Source organism: Fukomys damarensis, unplaced genomic scaffold (assembly GCF_012274545.1).
Source record: "Fukomys damarensis isolate Sample0158 unplaced genomic scaffold, DMR_v1.0_HiC HiC_scaffold_18, whole genome shotgun sequence".
Taxonomy (NCBI): domain Eukaryota; kingdom Metazoa; phylum Chordata; class Mammalia; order Rodentia; family Bathyergidae; genus Fukomys; species Fukomys damarensis.
Genome location: NW_022900930.1, coordinates 52,074,547 through 52,090,432, shown reverse-complemented (window position 1 = coordinate 52,090,432; position 15,886 = coordinate 52,074,547). Strand labels below are relative to the sequence as shown.

Sequence of the window (15,886 nt, the reverse complement as noted above, 5' to 3'; positions counted from 1 at the left end):
TTTGCTGTACTATCTGTACATTTACATTATGAACTTTAATGATTAGAAACAATATTCAGGAAATTTAAAACATGATTTAATTTCTATTTATATATTTGCAAATGTGATTTTAAACGGCCAAAGGTATCATTACCATTACATTTTGCCAAAGTTAATACTGGTCTTTTTTATGTTATCACTTTAGCTATTAGCTTTATTAATTTTAAAAAATTAATACTGGTCTTATTTATGTTATCACTTTGGTTACTAGCTTTACTAATTTAAAAAGGTTGTTCAGTAGATACCCAAGAGAAAAGTTGAGAAGTCTTACTAATTTGGGGTAAGTAAAGGACTCTGCATGATTAAAGGTGGGGAAAAAATCAGTAAACAAGTCTTATGTGGAAAGTAAAGATTTGATCATTTTCATACATTAGCTAAAACAAAGATTGTCTTCTACATTTTCAGTTCACACATTTAAAAGGATAGCACATAAGCTTAACTGTCACACGATTTCTCTTATATAAGAAGCCCAAATTAAAATTCAGGGCAAAATAAAAGATAGTATGAAAAGGGGAGCGAGATCTTTTGACAAAGGGTAGGGAACTAAGAGATGGAGGGAGGGGAGAGGCAGACAAATTAATAAGGTGTGTTCTGTACAGGCACCGGCTTCGGCGGAAGCATCATCACTGCGTGCACAGATGAGAGCTAATACAAAATAATAGTGATAGGATCGGTGTGCGAGGTGATGCCCCTACAGACTCCTCAGGCACAGGCACACGTGGGCGCAACTGTCCTAGTGGTGTAGGAGGCCAGGGCACGGCTCCGTGGCTGGGGCGGCAGACACGACCCACCAATGGCAGACTTGGAAACCAGGGGTGCCGAGCAGCAGCTCCGAGCCTGGCGGGAGATCAAGTCAAGCCCATACGGGTACCGATGGGTAGGCACTTCCGGCTCCTGATGCCAGTCTTCTGGCCCAAACCGGCAGGACGCCTGGCCCAACTACCAAAGCAGATCTGAAATGGGGCAGCAGTGGACCGGCTCCCCTGCCCTCTCCTTGCACTCGGACTTTGGCTTGCAGAATGTAATTTCTTTTCTTTCAATGCACTTTTTTCTCTTAGTCACTGCTTTTCCTCTTCCTTTTTTCCTTATTTTTGCCTTAAGTAAATGCTAATCTTTCACACTCACTTCACTTCATTTGAACAGGACTTTGGCAAACACTGCCAACCCTGACACACCTCGTAACAGCCCTGTGATAGTTTTCTGAAAATGATACCTAGACATCAGTCAGTAATTACACCTATGCACAGACATATGCGTGACATAAAGTTATGTGCATACTTTTAAAAATTCAGCCTGATATCTTAAAACCCCCAAATTCCTAACATTTTACCCAACCCACCTCATCCTTACCTCATTTTAACGAAACACACTGAAATGATTCTCACACATTGTGATGAGTCCCTTCCTAAGCAAATGAAAATACGTGCAGTCACACAATTTTTTAATTTACGGACCTTACACTGTGCACCGGCCTTGTTCTAAATAAGAAAAATCTCATTATGAATCTTACAATTTACTTCATTAAAACCAGTACATGAGATCGGTTACTTCCTTTTCTTTCTGTCCTGTCAATTGTGAGTGAGAATCCCACAGCTTTGATGCATTTGAGAAACGGCGTGCATTGTCCCGGTGTTTTGGGTCACACACTGACACTGCTCCCGGGTCCTGCGGGTGGAGACGCCCTCCTGACTGTGGACAGCGGGGGACTCCTGTGGTACGGCCGCTTTCTTACTACACAAGAGGCCATTCTCCCCTGACCTCCCCTGGACCCCCATCTGCAGGTTCCATTGTTCTTGAAAATTCCCACTATGTAGCAACTGTTCGAGTTCATGCATTTCAGGACAGAATTTTCCATTTAATTTTAACTAAAGTCAGTCATGAGAAGGAAAGAAAAGTCACCTCACAGAGCTTTACTCTCCCCGTGCCGATAATTAGAAAATTCTTTTTAAAAATTCATTTCTGTGAGTGCATATTTTCACGGGAAACCCTTGAACTGTAACCTAACAGCCAGAACTAAATCTACAAACCTGGTGTTATGTCATATTGAGTCACTCCCGGCCTGACACTGCAGTGCTTCCACGCCCAGTTGGTGTGAACCAGCGGCACTGCTGATTCCATGCGACCACAGCCACATCCCACAAACCCCAAGGGTGTGACATCAGCTCATGGCTGCCCTTTCACGTAAATGAAAGTTTCCTACAAAACCTCAATTCACCAGGCTTTCTCGAAATTCAGCGTCTCCTCCATTTCTTGATTCATTGTCCTACTGCTAATCATGTGTATATGTTCAGGAATCTATTGGCTTCTCCTGGGATCTCTTCCCAAACTGAAGAATAGCAATCCCTGTCTTTGAAAACTCCTGTGAATAACATTTCCCTAATTGTTTCTGTAAGGTAATACTGATAAAAGGAGTTTATCTACTCTATACTTTTTTTCATTTTGCAAAATGCGTTTCAGCATCTAGTTTATGCTACACACTTGTTTTCCTTAAGACCATATTATTAATTCTTCTTTGCAACCAAGGGCCCAGGGGCCTAGGAAGCCACGTTATTTGCCCTGTTACTACACAGATGGTGAGTGGCGGAGTCAGAATCTGAAGTGAAGCTCAAATTCGAGCTCCGACTCTCTCTCTCCTTTACTAGATTTCTAAAGAAATGGAGAAAGATAAGAATAAAGTTTCAGCAATCTTGCAAATTCACTTTCAATTTCATTATTGCAAATATTATTGTAGTGGAAAAGTGGAAAGTATATACTGAATCATTACTTGTGTGCACTTATTGTAACCTTACCATCAGTACAGACCTGCTGTCCCCTCAACCTCCTTCTTCTCCAACGCACAGCATCGCTGAAACAGATGGACGTCTCAGAGGCTGGGCTTACTGCTGATCATTAGTTCTCAAAAAGTTTTAATTACTTTATTTATGAACTCAAAATAAACCATCCAGAAAATAATGTTTACCTTGGAATTAAAACAAAGAACACGGCACTTACATGTCATTTACTTTTATCATTGATTTTTCTCCAGCCTCAGCTGAAATTTTTGCTGTCCCTTTGCAGTCACTTGCCCAGCCAAGAAAGATAAGAAATCTGACATGGTTAAACACTGTGCAGATTGATAACCAGCCCTCCTCATCAATTTGCTGCCTGAAAATGAATTGCACCACTGTTTATATCTTGTCACCCAAGAGTATTTGATTAACTTCTGCCCAATAGCATGTAATTATTTGAAAGGCTTTACTAACACGCAGAATCTAAATATATCTTATGTAAGGAAGACATAGTTAGGCATAGTTATTTACAGCAGCAGCTATCTGAGGCCAACACCTTTTGTCCAAGCCAAACTCTCATGTAAAATTTCTTTACTTTTGCAATAAGCAAATTTCCAGTGAGGCTCCCACAGCAGTCTAACTGGGCTGTTTCACAGAGGCCGTATTTTGCATCGCCTTGTACTTAACTTAATAATGCCCATCTGCAAGCTCGGAGGTAGAATGACGGTGCCCATGTTGGGACCCTGATCTGTGTGAACGTCGACTGTCAAGTAAAGCACCACACAAGTGATCTGTCTGCACCCCTTGTGTTCTAGTTGCTCTGGGAGGTGTGCTATCGATCACTGCAATGGACGTGTTTGTCGAGACATACACGGCTGGACCCCCTGGCCACGAGTCCCTGCATTCCGCCATTATAACAGTGCGCGGTGAATGCACGGCCACAGCCAGTGAACCCTCTGGTTGGGAAGCCTCCCCGCAAGGTGCATGTCTACAGTGGCCTCAGGTGTGTGGCCATGTTCCATAAGCCCTTCAAAGACCATGTCCCAGACTGCTGAACTCAGACCCAGCTCTCGCCCACCGCACTCCTGTCCCTCGGTCTCCCTGACCCAGAAAGTCCTGGAAATGCTCGCAGTGGGGCTTCCCGTGTGGCTGTCACAGCTTCCTCATCTGTGAAACAGAAAACCAACGGACATGCAGACAGCGTCCAGAAAAAGTCTGGTCCTACTCCTCCCGTTACTGTTATCCTTGCGAACTTAACACTAGTGCCAGCACTGTCCTTGTTCCTAACACTATCATTCAAAAGCTTTTCCATTTCATTAACCTACAGTTAAGGGGGACTCAAAAAATCTACTCACTTCCCAAAAAAGACAATTTAAAAAATCTACTCACCTCCAAAACTAATTGAAAAGGGAAACACACTTAATAGTGTGTCATGTCGGCTGGAGATACAGATGTGACACTACTGAGAACTAGATCTGAGGCTGTATTACACTGCACATGTTTTAGCCTTACAACACGAATTTCTCCTTATATTATTTTGCTGTTTGCGTGGATGCTTAAGGGAATTAGGACATTTCCCCTAACTTTTACCTTTATCACACCTTCATAATTAATGAATCCATCAAATGTTCTATAGAACAAAAAATGCACGTTTATTTTTGTCTGTCATATATTATAATCCCTGTTTAATCATCAAATATTGTCTTTTTTAATGAAAACAAGTTCGTACTGGATCCGGGAATCCTAAAGGGCAAAGGTGATTTTCTGTATTTCTAGGCATGTTCCACATCACCCCGCAGCACAGTTCAGAGAACACCAAGGGAGTTCGTGACAGCCTGAGGCCCCGCAGCCCCGCAGCGTGTCTTGCCCTCCCACGAACGTTCCTGGATTTCCCGTCTGGCCGGTGCAGCCAAGTGCAAGGCCCTGTCCCCTGTCGCAGCTCCCCTAGGCCAGACCCGTCTAAAGCGGAGCGGGTGCTGGAGCACACCCTGCCTCAGGAGGGAAGATCCCCGTGCCTAGCCCAGAGGGAGCCATGCAGAAGGTAGGAGAGATTTGCTGTGCAATAGTTCACGTTAACATGCAGAGTAGCTAGTAGTGGCCCTACTTATTTTTTAATTATATGTGAGTTCTTAATGCTTTGAGAGATTAGATAGATAGATAGATAGATAGATAGATAGATACCACAATACATATCCTAGCATATCATGAAGTATACTCAATAGGCATACGGAGCCTGGATAAACTGTTATAATTTTTCAGTGGGTTTTAACAGATACAGATACACAGTCCCACCAGTTTTCCATTTCCTCTTTCATCGTTCTCTCTTACTGCTCTTGCTCTCTCTCACATTCTCCTCGCCCCTCCTTCCTTCGGAGTATTTCTGACCTTCAGAAGTCAGCGCCCGCTCTGGGTCCCCTCTTCCCCCACTGAGCACGGCGTGCGCTGCCTACAGATCGTGCACCATTCGCCTCTTTCCGCACGCGGAGGTACTTTAAGAACTCAGGACTGAAGTCAGCGTGAGAACCGTGAATGAGCAAAAGTCTCACCCAAGTCTCTGGCAACGGATGCACAAGCTCGTTGACTTTCACTTCGAACACAGGATTTGGCTATGTAATATGTGACAGTCATCTAATATTTCGGAATTGACAAGTGGCCTATTTTCTCCTGCTGGAGCCATTCTTTCTCAAGAATGAATTATTAAACACAAGTTCTACTTTAAATTTTAATTAAAGAGCAAAGCCAGTTCAATCTGCTTGGATCAGAGCCTCTCACTTGTGCCCCGCAATGACACGAAGCTTCGGCTTTTGTCTAGCGCCACCTACTGCCCAAATCAAGCACAAACAGCCCTCCCCCCATGATTCTGAAGGGTCCTGGATCGTTGATCTGCATTGTCGCTAAAGTGGTTTGCGACAGAATATAATTGGAAGAAAGGAGAAAAATAATACGAAATAAATCTGGAAAAGCTAAGTGCTAAAGCACTTAAGTAGAGTTGAGAAACTAAGATAAATATCCACACACACACAAACTCAAACAACCAAGCGTACAGTTAGAGGTCAGAGGCCTTTCAGAAATCTCCACGAGTCTTTACAGACATCAACATAGGGTCACATAACTTACGAAAGCCATCCGGGGAATATTTAATCAAAGTATACTTTGGTCGACTCAAATAATTGTCTTCATTAATAGGGGATACTATTTTTCATATTTTCTCCCAAATAGGATTGTTATTACTGCAATGAACGACAAAATTTTGGAATTTCAAAAAAAGAAAAACAAATGTATCCATTGAGAACCCTTAGCAAGGAGCCTAATGAGTATAATCACAGAAGTGCCAGGAGCCCTACTTGCTCTGAACAAACATAAGGGAACAGAAATGGTAGCTGATGTGCTCCCTGCTGGGGAAGAACACAGATCTGGCCAAACACGTTGGCCGCTTTTGGAAGCCAGTCCTCCACTCACACACTAGTAGGACATAATCCCATCCTCCTCAGCAAGATAATTCACGTGGTGCCATCACGTCATCACTTCTTCAAAGGAGAGATGCAGCCATGGGAAATGCAACTCATCTATTTTAAAAGTGACTGTGCAAGAAGGAACACGTCTTTGAAACCCAGAACATGATGTCAAGAAATACAAGTGGCCTGCATTGTAAGGCCTACATTTCACACAGATTGAGAACCTTTAAAAAGCTTTACGGTGCAAGTTTGAATTAAATTTCTTTTAACTAGACCATTGGTAAACATTTAAACAAGCTGTATAGTCCAGTGCTCCCTCAGTTCTAACCTACAAGGGTTTTTATCCGTATCATATCCTTTTGTACCAAACCCACTGATGATTGGTTATTTAGGAAAAGAACAGTGAAATACCTTGTATTTCCGGCATACTGATATTTGTGTGGTCCTGCCCTGTGCTAATTTCTAACACAACAATTGTGACCTGTTTCCCGTGTGCTGGCTGCATCATTTTCCTTTTGGGGTCACCTTTCAATTTTATTGTGCTTTGTTTATCTACTCAGACCTAAATTAGTTCAAGTAACAGAAGCTAAGCATGAGAGGCTATTGGCAGCATTGAGGGGGAATAATGAACAAAAAGGCAAAGAACTCATTAAATTGAAGCTGTTTGCTTTCTCCTAATAGAGAGACAGACAGACAGACTCACACACACACACACACACACACACACACACACAGAGAACTATACATTATATAAGACCATGATTTAAAAAACATATTAATATGACAAAGAGATGAGTTTCTCACAAAATAAGTCATTTATTTTGAGATTAATTTTAACAGCTCTGTTTTGAATTCATCATCTTGACTCCCACTTGTGCAGGATTTAGGATTTTTCTTCTACTCCTCCTCTTCCGACATGACATGCTTGACAGGCAGGCTGGTCTGCACAGAATGCCCCTTGAGAAAGAGTGACATGCTGGATGGAGCGTGGAACAAAACCAGAGCTCGACAGAGAAAGACCCCAACTTGCGTCCAGTACGTGGGCTTGTGTAAGAAATACAGTGTATACTTTAAAACACATGTGAGCGAGGGCTGAATAACTAAGAGTGCTGTATGTTTTCTCCCACCCTAAGAAACTACAGAAAAGAGCAGTAAATGGATGCATCCAGAGTCACTGAAATATTTTCCAAGTGGAAAGGAGCCCGGGTCTTCCTCGCCAGTCTAAAGGGGTCCAGCTCTCCTGTGAAAGGCACAGTCCTAGTGATTCACTGGCTGCCATCTTATGGCAGCAGACCTGTTTTCCTCGTCTTCAAGTACAAAGGTTGATGCCAACATTTTTAACAGAGGAATGAGGAGCGTGACCACGGAATGCACCTGCCCTGAGGCGGGAAGGAGCCGCTGTCAGAGGTCTGCTGCACCCTACACATGCTGGCCTGCGCTCAGGGCCCTGCTAGGAGCACTGCCTGCAGAGACACTGAACCCAGGAGTGAACCTCTCACACCCTGAGAAAACTCCCATCACCTGCCCGGCGTTCTTTGGGTGCCGTGCTCTAGTTTTCCTCAAAAGTGGACTCTTAAGAAAATTACTGGAGACTGAGTAGTTAATTCTGGAGGGGATCCCAAAAGAAACTCCGAGAAAGGGCACAGTGAGGGCAGGAGGGGAGAATTCGAGTGCACTGTTACCACAGGCCCACATATTCCGAGAGAACAACTCTCACTGCTCCTGGAGACCCAGGAAAATGGGCCCCAACCTGAGAAGCATCACCTTAGATGCCACCCAAGACCACTTAATTAAATCTACTCTCTGTGTTGTGGAAAGAATAGCTGTATGCAAAATGTCCTGCTGTCTTTTGGGGAAAGGAGGTAGCAACGTAACAGTTTAAGAGTCATGACTTCTTGAAACTATTATTCCACTGACCACAGAGCCTTGCAGGACAGGAGAGCATGGCCCAGCCTTGAGGGTCACAGAGCTCGGGAAGGGGGACTCCTGATGGGAGAGGGGAACCTTAGGGCACCATGAGGGTCAGGCAGTGTTCAGGACAGGGGTGTGAAGAACCCGGGACAGCACAAGAGCTTGGGGCAGGGGTCAGTATGCTTTGACACTGTGCACACCAGAGGTTTAGAAACCGGCAAGGAATGTGAATCGTGTGATTTGGACAAAAACAGGGGCACAGCACAAAAGCTGTAAGAGGAAAGAGAAAGAGGCGGGCAGCTTGGGATGGGCTGAGGCTGCTGTCCTGAGGACGAGAAGCTTTCAGGATCTCAGGCCAAGGGAGGGGCGGGGAGCAGAGCACAGGGAAGACGCTCACCGCAGCCGTGAAAAGCAGGGGCAGCACTCGGGGACAGCAGTCTGGCTGGGCTCCAGCTGAGGCCCGGGAGGGGGCGGGTGAAAGTGTCAGGAGTTGGGTGCAGTTGGGGAGCAATGGAAACAGGGCTTCCTAACGCATGGGGGTCTTAGGAACACAGATATACAATTTATGTTTTTTAATCAAGAAAGTGGACATTGGGCCAGGGATTTAGCTCAGTGGTTCTGCCGCCTGCCTCGCAAGCTCAAGAACCCAAGTTTGATCTCTGGTACCAAAAACAAAAAAAAACAAACAAAGTGGCTATCACTGCCTGGGAGGATCTATAAAAATTCAGTAGGCAATGATGGGAAAGATGGAATAGTGGGGCGCAACTTCATTAAAAGGGGTCACCCTAGGAAAATCTGAGAAAAACAGGGCATTGGGGTTGGGCCTGAGGTAAGACAGCATTGGGAAAGGGCGCTGGGGTTCCCTGACGTTTCAGGATTGGCGCTGGTAACAGGAGGTCCGGTAATGCTCTCGGGAATTCTGGTTCTCAATTCATTATCCATCCAAATCAGGCTCTGTGCTGCTGCTGAGGCTCGTTCCCTTTGGCTAAAACAGTGTTTTATATGCACCACCTACTGACTGATTTGGGGCTTTAAACGTCATCTCGTCCTTGTCTTCGGGGTTTAGATTTTGGCAAGTGTAGCCTTACTGTTGTGCTCCAAGAAACTCTGCTGCTCCGGCCTTCCGCGTGCGCCACAGACACTTCCCAGGTAGCTCCGCCCCGCTCCTCCGGCCAGAAAGAAGGAAGGAAAGACACAGGGCCATAGCTGTCTGGAGGTTTTCAAAAAGGAGGACGGGAAAGAAGTTGTGTCTTAGGGAGTTTGATGCAACTGTAAACTCATCAGGGGCAGCAAAGATGGTCAAATTTCCTTTGAAATTCGTTCGCTTGGCAAAGCTTACTTGTTTGCTTTGAGAAGCAGGGCATGACCACCTGCAGGGCCGTGATCATCCCCAGGCTCCAGGTAGCGGGTCTGGTGATCCAACGGTGCTGCTGGAAGAGAGACTTCCTGGGCCACGTTTTTAGCCCGAGTCTCTCCTACGTACAACTGCCTTTAAATGCTGCCCTTCTTGCGGGTCCTTCTGCTGAATCCTCTTTATTAAATCGACACATCTCTGTTTGCGAGGCTCATACAGCCTGTATTGGATTTCAGATTTACTTACTCTGAAGTGTTCTAGCACAGTAATTGGAAACGGAGATGGAAAGTCTCTTTCCTGTTGTGCCTGCGATTGGCTTGTGCCTTCTATAAATACCCCCCTGTATACATGGGAAGATAACTCCAAACAAATCTGTGCCTTCAGTGCATTTAGTTCCTTGTGCACGCTCTCTCTGCACTCAGAATCAGGTTTTAATTTGGCGGTCATTCTTGTCACAAAGGATGAGATCAAAGCTGCCCAGCACTATTTCACGTCGCTTCACAGGAAGAGAATTCAAGGAATGGCACCGTCCTTAGTCGCTATCTTGGGCCTAACCAAACGCCTATAATGAGCCACAGCAAGCCCTTCCCTCTCCCGGTGGAACCCTGTCCCACCTCCCCGCCCGGTCACCAGCCACTGCTCCATCCCTCAAGGCATCCTACTGGCAGCGTGGCTCAGGTTAGCGCCAGATTCCCTTGTACCTCTCATGACCTTCTGGGCCTGACCGGTCGCCGTCGACTCTGAGCACTCATCAACCTGGGCCCATCTGTCATCAGCATCACCACGCAGGGTCTCCAGTGCCTCCTTGCTAAGGATGGGGGCGATGCACATTCATCTGGGCTCATTTAAGCAGTGATTAAGTATGCACCGAATGTTTACATTAAAAATGCTACAGTAAAAGATACACTGCCAGTAAGCCAGCTGGAAATAACCTTCCCTGGTTCAAACCCAGGTTCCCATCATTCTCGTCACTGTCAAAGGCAGCTCTGGAAGTCTTCTTTCCAGAGTGTCTTTACTAGGTGTGATCAACAATACGGTGAACGCTGTTTCTGAGTGAGTGCCGTCCAGCAGGAAGGCGGCTCCTAAAACAGTCACTGGAGCTGATGCTATGAGACTTTTGGCTCTTCCTGAGAGTCGAAATGACCAGGAAAGGTAAACATTTTGACCCACACAACCAGAACAGCACAGATGAAGACATTCCGGAAAGAGGGCTTCCTCAACTACTTTAGAAAGTGGCAAGGATGCCAAGGTAAGTGTAGCAGAAGTGGGGGTGAGACGGGTTCATGGCAGCAACTGCTTTATTACACTAAAGTTTTAAAAGCGTAAACATTCACGCTGTCTTTTGATCATGCTTCGTAGTAACTGGTTCACTCTGGGTGTCAATAACGAGTAGTGGGCAGGAGAACGGAGGACTGGTTTCCTGGATAATCTAGTGTGTGTCAGTCATCCAGCTGTCTATTTATTTATTTATCTGCTCTCTCCCTCTCTCTCCCTCATGCTGCCCTAACTTTTGTAGGTTCTTGAATACAGCGTCAGGTTTCCTGAGGTCAGAAACTGGATAGTGTATCAGTCTTTGTAGTTTTTCAGTATATTTTACAAGCTCAACCTCAAAACATACATATTTAACCACTCCTTTATTTTCGGCAAACAAAAAATTCTCAATAAACCTATTTAATGAAGGGTTCTCTACGATCCCAGTCCCTAGTCCCCATCTGACTACTGAGTTAAAAGCACGCCTTTGTAGATGCCTCTCCATTACACCACCACAGCTCACATTTCGGACAGTTGAAGGCATTTTGTTTCCTAACCTTACTGAGTGAGTTCATTTGTGGCTTGTGAGGGGGGAAAAAAAAAAAAACACACGTTCGACACAATTTTCTTTATTTATTTTTCAGGGATTTTTGCGAGGGAGCAGAAAAATGTGACTCTGGATGCTTTTGTTTCCTAAGGTGAGGATCAGCTTTTAGTAATGACAGGAAGATGGCTTGAGGGCCAGCCAGACCTGGGGGATACTACAGCCTCGCCAACGCCAACACTGCTTCACAAACCTGGGCAAATAACGGCTTCAGCTTCTTTAGCAAGTGAAAGGAAGTCCCCACTAACCATATTGTTCTGTGGAACAAAGCACACAGTGCTGGTGAGGCAGGCGGTGTCATTGCTTATGGTTTCCGGGCTGCCCTGGCTCGGCCAGTGACAGTCACTGCAGCGTGGACTTCTCGCCTGTGTTGTGCTAAGCGTTCTCTGTTCGACATTCAGATTGATGCCCTCTGTAGCCTCCTCTCCTGAGTCCAGGTGCTCCCATGGCAAACGTCAGACAGTGGACACCTCTTGACCACCTCTTCCCTTGGCCTGGACCACAGGAGTCCAGCAGGAGAGTGGAGTGGATGTGGGAGAGGGGCAGATTCACCTTCCTTTAGCTCTTTCCTCTTGGGTCTCCACCAACTTCCCTGTCTAAGATGAGCTGGGCCGCCCCTCGCTCTCTGATCCTTCACCCTTGGGGACAGAGAGGATCCTGCAGGGCGCTCCTGGGTTTCCTGCGCTCTGGGTGCAGCATCGCAGACCCTCTTCCGATCGCCCCGTGAGGATGTGCCCACCCTTAACAGAATGCCAGTCACGCTCCTGATATCCCACGCCAGTCCCCGCTCCTCCTTTTGTAAGGAAGAACCAGGGGAAATTTCCCACTTCCCTTCACGCTATAACACTGAGATTAAGAATTTGGAAGATAAGAGAAAGACAGTACAATGGCAGATTCCACGGCAAGATTAAGAAAGGACCTGTGAGAGCCGCAGGCATTAACTCCAAATTAAATGTAATAAACTCTGGGAGTAAAAGAAAGCACAGAGCTCCGTTTCTTCACATAGAGAGCAGCGGCTTCTCTTAGAGGTCTGTGCATTCCCAAGGAGCGGCAGCATGGAAAATTTAGTAGCAAAGAAAATTTTTTTCCTCCGGAAAATTTTTTTAGTAATAAAGGAAAGTTAAAAATTCAATATAGTGCACATTGCCATTTTTTCCTCATACAAGTGTGCTCATTTATGCCCTGTGGAACACTCATAAGCATGGTATCAACCCAGACAATGTACCCAATTGCTCACATGGATCAGAGGAAGAAAGAAGGACGGTGCCTAATACAGAGGACAGATGAGAAAGCCAGTCAGATAGCACATGGAAGGAACACGCTATGCGGAGCTATAGTGCCTCTACTTAGCTACAATTATTAGACTCAATTTGCGTATTATCAAATTTTCCCTTTAAGTGGCATTCTTCAGTATATTCGGATGAAACCATTACCACTAAATAACTCTGAACCTTGTCATCCCTCCCCAGTTAAGTCCCGAGGACTTAACAGCAAAATTCCCCTCACTCCTCACCAATCACAATGCATCTTCTGTGCCTGTGTATTAGTCAGTTCTGTGTACCCTCCAAATGCAGCTGCATACTAGTTTGTGATGGGCTTCCTTTGCTGAGTAGAATGCTATCAAGGTTAATTCACTTTATAGCATGGAGCGGTACTTAAGTCTTTTCAGGGCAAAACAATATCCCATTGTACAAATATGTTCAGTGGTGTTTCATCACGGCTGGGGTTTGTAATTCCCTGGCTAATGATGTGGAAATTAGTAAGGGCCACAGATGTATTTTATTGGAGCAATGTCTATCTAAAACTTTTGCTGCATTTTAAGTTTTGGATTTTTTATTATTAAGTTGAATAATTTCAATATATATTAAAGTGTAAGTCTCTTATCGGGTATATAATTGGCCAAATTTATCTTTCCTTCTGCTGCTATTCTTTGCCTTTTCCTGATTTGACCCACTTGACACCATTTTTACTTTTGAGTTATAAGTGTCTTTCTTATGTTGATTCTCATCTTGCTGACTTATCTAAATACAAGAACCAGAAAGTTTTCTTCTTGGTTGCAAATAGTTATGTCTTTGTTTTCTTTTAAACAGCTTTGTAGTTTCTGAATTGGACCACCTTTGGCTTTTTTTACTTGCGTGTGCATACCTAGGTATTTCAGCACTGCATACTGAAACATATATGGGGTTGTCTTTCCATTCCGATCAAAAATCAACTGACCATCACTGTGAGGATTCATTTTAGGCCCTGAGTTTTGTCCCTGGAAACCACATGTCTCTTCCTAAGTCAGCAACGGGAAGCTCTGTCTAAGATCTGCGAAGGGTTTGAAGCCCTCCAACTTTGCTCCCTCTTTGAAATGGTTTTGAGTTTTCTGAGTTGTTTGAATTTCCACAAGAATTCTAGAATCAAGTAGTTAATCTCCATGAAGAAGGTACAAGAATGTTCCAAGAGTATCATGCTGGAGCTGCAGCTCAAATGAGGAAGATTTCCTTCAGAACAGATTAACTCTGCTACCCTACAGACATGGGATTGCATCCCATTCATTTAGCCCTTGTTTAACTTTATTAAACAATGTGCTGTGGTTTTTAAAATGTAAGTTTAAATATCTTTCATTAAAACTAGCATTGCTTTCTTCCTGAAACCACTGTAAATAGAATTCATTATATTTTAATTTTCAATTATATTCTTAATTATAATATAAAGTTGAAATGCGGCCGAACTCAATACACAAGCATTAACTTGAAATGATATTCATATTGTATTAGGATTTCTCCAAGTATATACACATGCAATTGATTTTTTACCCTTTATATGATGTACTGCAATGCTTAACTCTGTTATTTGGTTCTGTGTTTTAAATTTTCCATATACAAAGGTGTGTTATCTGCAGTTAAGAGGCAGTTTTGAGTCTTCCTTTCCAATGTGGATGGCTTTTGTTTTTGCTTATGTTTCCATTTTTTTGTAATGAGCTTTCTCAGCCCTCTTAGGTAACGTTGAGGAGAATCAGGAAGCAGGGGCCTCCTAGTCTTCTCCCTGACCTTAGTAGGAAAGCTTTCAGTCTTCCATGCTGTTTGCAGATTTTCCACATGTGCTCTTTATCAGGTTGGAGAATATTCTTCTATTCCTAGTTTGTCCTGCAATTTTATCATAAAGAGATCCAGGGTTTTGACGAATGCTTTCTTTGCATTACTGCAATGATAATATGGCTTTTGTCCTTTATTTTACAGATTCAGTATGCTGTCATCCACCCCATAGTGACATTTGGTCAGTGGTAGGCCATATATTAATAGTGCCCCCATAGACTACACCTCTGAAATCGGTCATCTTAGTTCATCTAAGTATCCTCTATGATAGTGGCATAGCAGTGAAGTCTACTAATTAGGAGTATCCCCTTAATTAAGAAATGCCTAACTTTAATGCATTGATTTTCAGATATTGCATCAACCTGGTTTTCTTCTTACATTAATCCTTTTATATGTTGCCAGAGTTGGCTTACTAATGTGCTACTACAGAATCTTGCATTTATGTTCATATTCTTATTGTCTGTAGATATCTCTCTTTGTAACGCCTTTGTAAATTATAGCAGTCAAGCTTTTACTGATCCCATAAAATTAGTTGGGAAATGTTCCTGTTCCTGTGATCTTTGGAAGAATATAAAGAATTGTTATTAATTCTTCTTCAAATGTTTTCTACAATTCATCTGAAACTATTTAGCTTCACTTTTCCATGTGAGGGGATATTTTACTTACTAACCATACTACAGTACGTTACAGAAATATTTAGATATTACATTTCTTCTTGAGATACCTTTGGTTTTTCTTGTCTTTCTAGATTTTTTTATTTTTCTATGATATCTAATTTCACGTTTAAAGTATTTTTATTTTTGTTAATAGAATTCCTATCATTTCTGATCTAAATTCCTCACCTGTGTTTTATTTGTAGAGGATCTCTGCGTTGCTCAGCTTTCCCATAAAGGAGGAGAGGAGCAATCTGGCTCACAGTTTCTGAAGGCACAGTCCATGGTGGGCTGGCTCCAAGGCAGGACACCATGATGTAAGTGAGTAACAGAGCACAGCTGCTTAGTTCGTGATACGTAGGGGCAGGGCAGGGGAGAGGGAAAGGACGAAAGACCATGTGTCACCCAAGGTCACGGCTCCATGGCCCACCCAGACACATACAGAAGTATGTTTCACTAACCATTACATAACGCCAAGCCAGTCAACTGGCAATTTCAGTTTAAATATCGCATCTTATCTAGTGAACATTTAAAGTTTTATCGATTGCGAAGAATCAACATTTTTTTCTCACCTTCTGTGTTGTTTCATTAATTTCTGCCCTGTATATTTGTTTCCTAACTTCTTCTTGCTTAAGTGTTGGTTTACTTTTCTGGTTTCAAGGTCTTAATATGGAACTTGAGATAACTGATATGAGATTATTTTTTATATATATACATATGTATATCTATATACCATACATATAGTGTATAGTATAGCTATCACATATATAT

The 15,886-nt window shown here is 43.6% G+C and overlaps 1 pseudogene; it reads left to right on the top strand.

Moving 5' to 3' along the window:
- Positions 1–10,715: 10,715 nt before the first annotated feature.
- Positions 10,716–15,886, top strand: part of LOC117286779 — an 11,432-nt pseudogene continuing 6,261 nt past the window's right edge.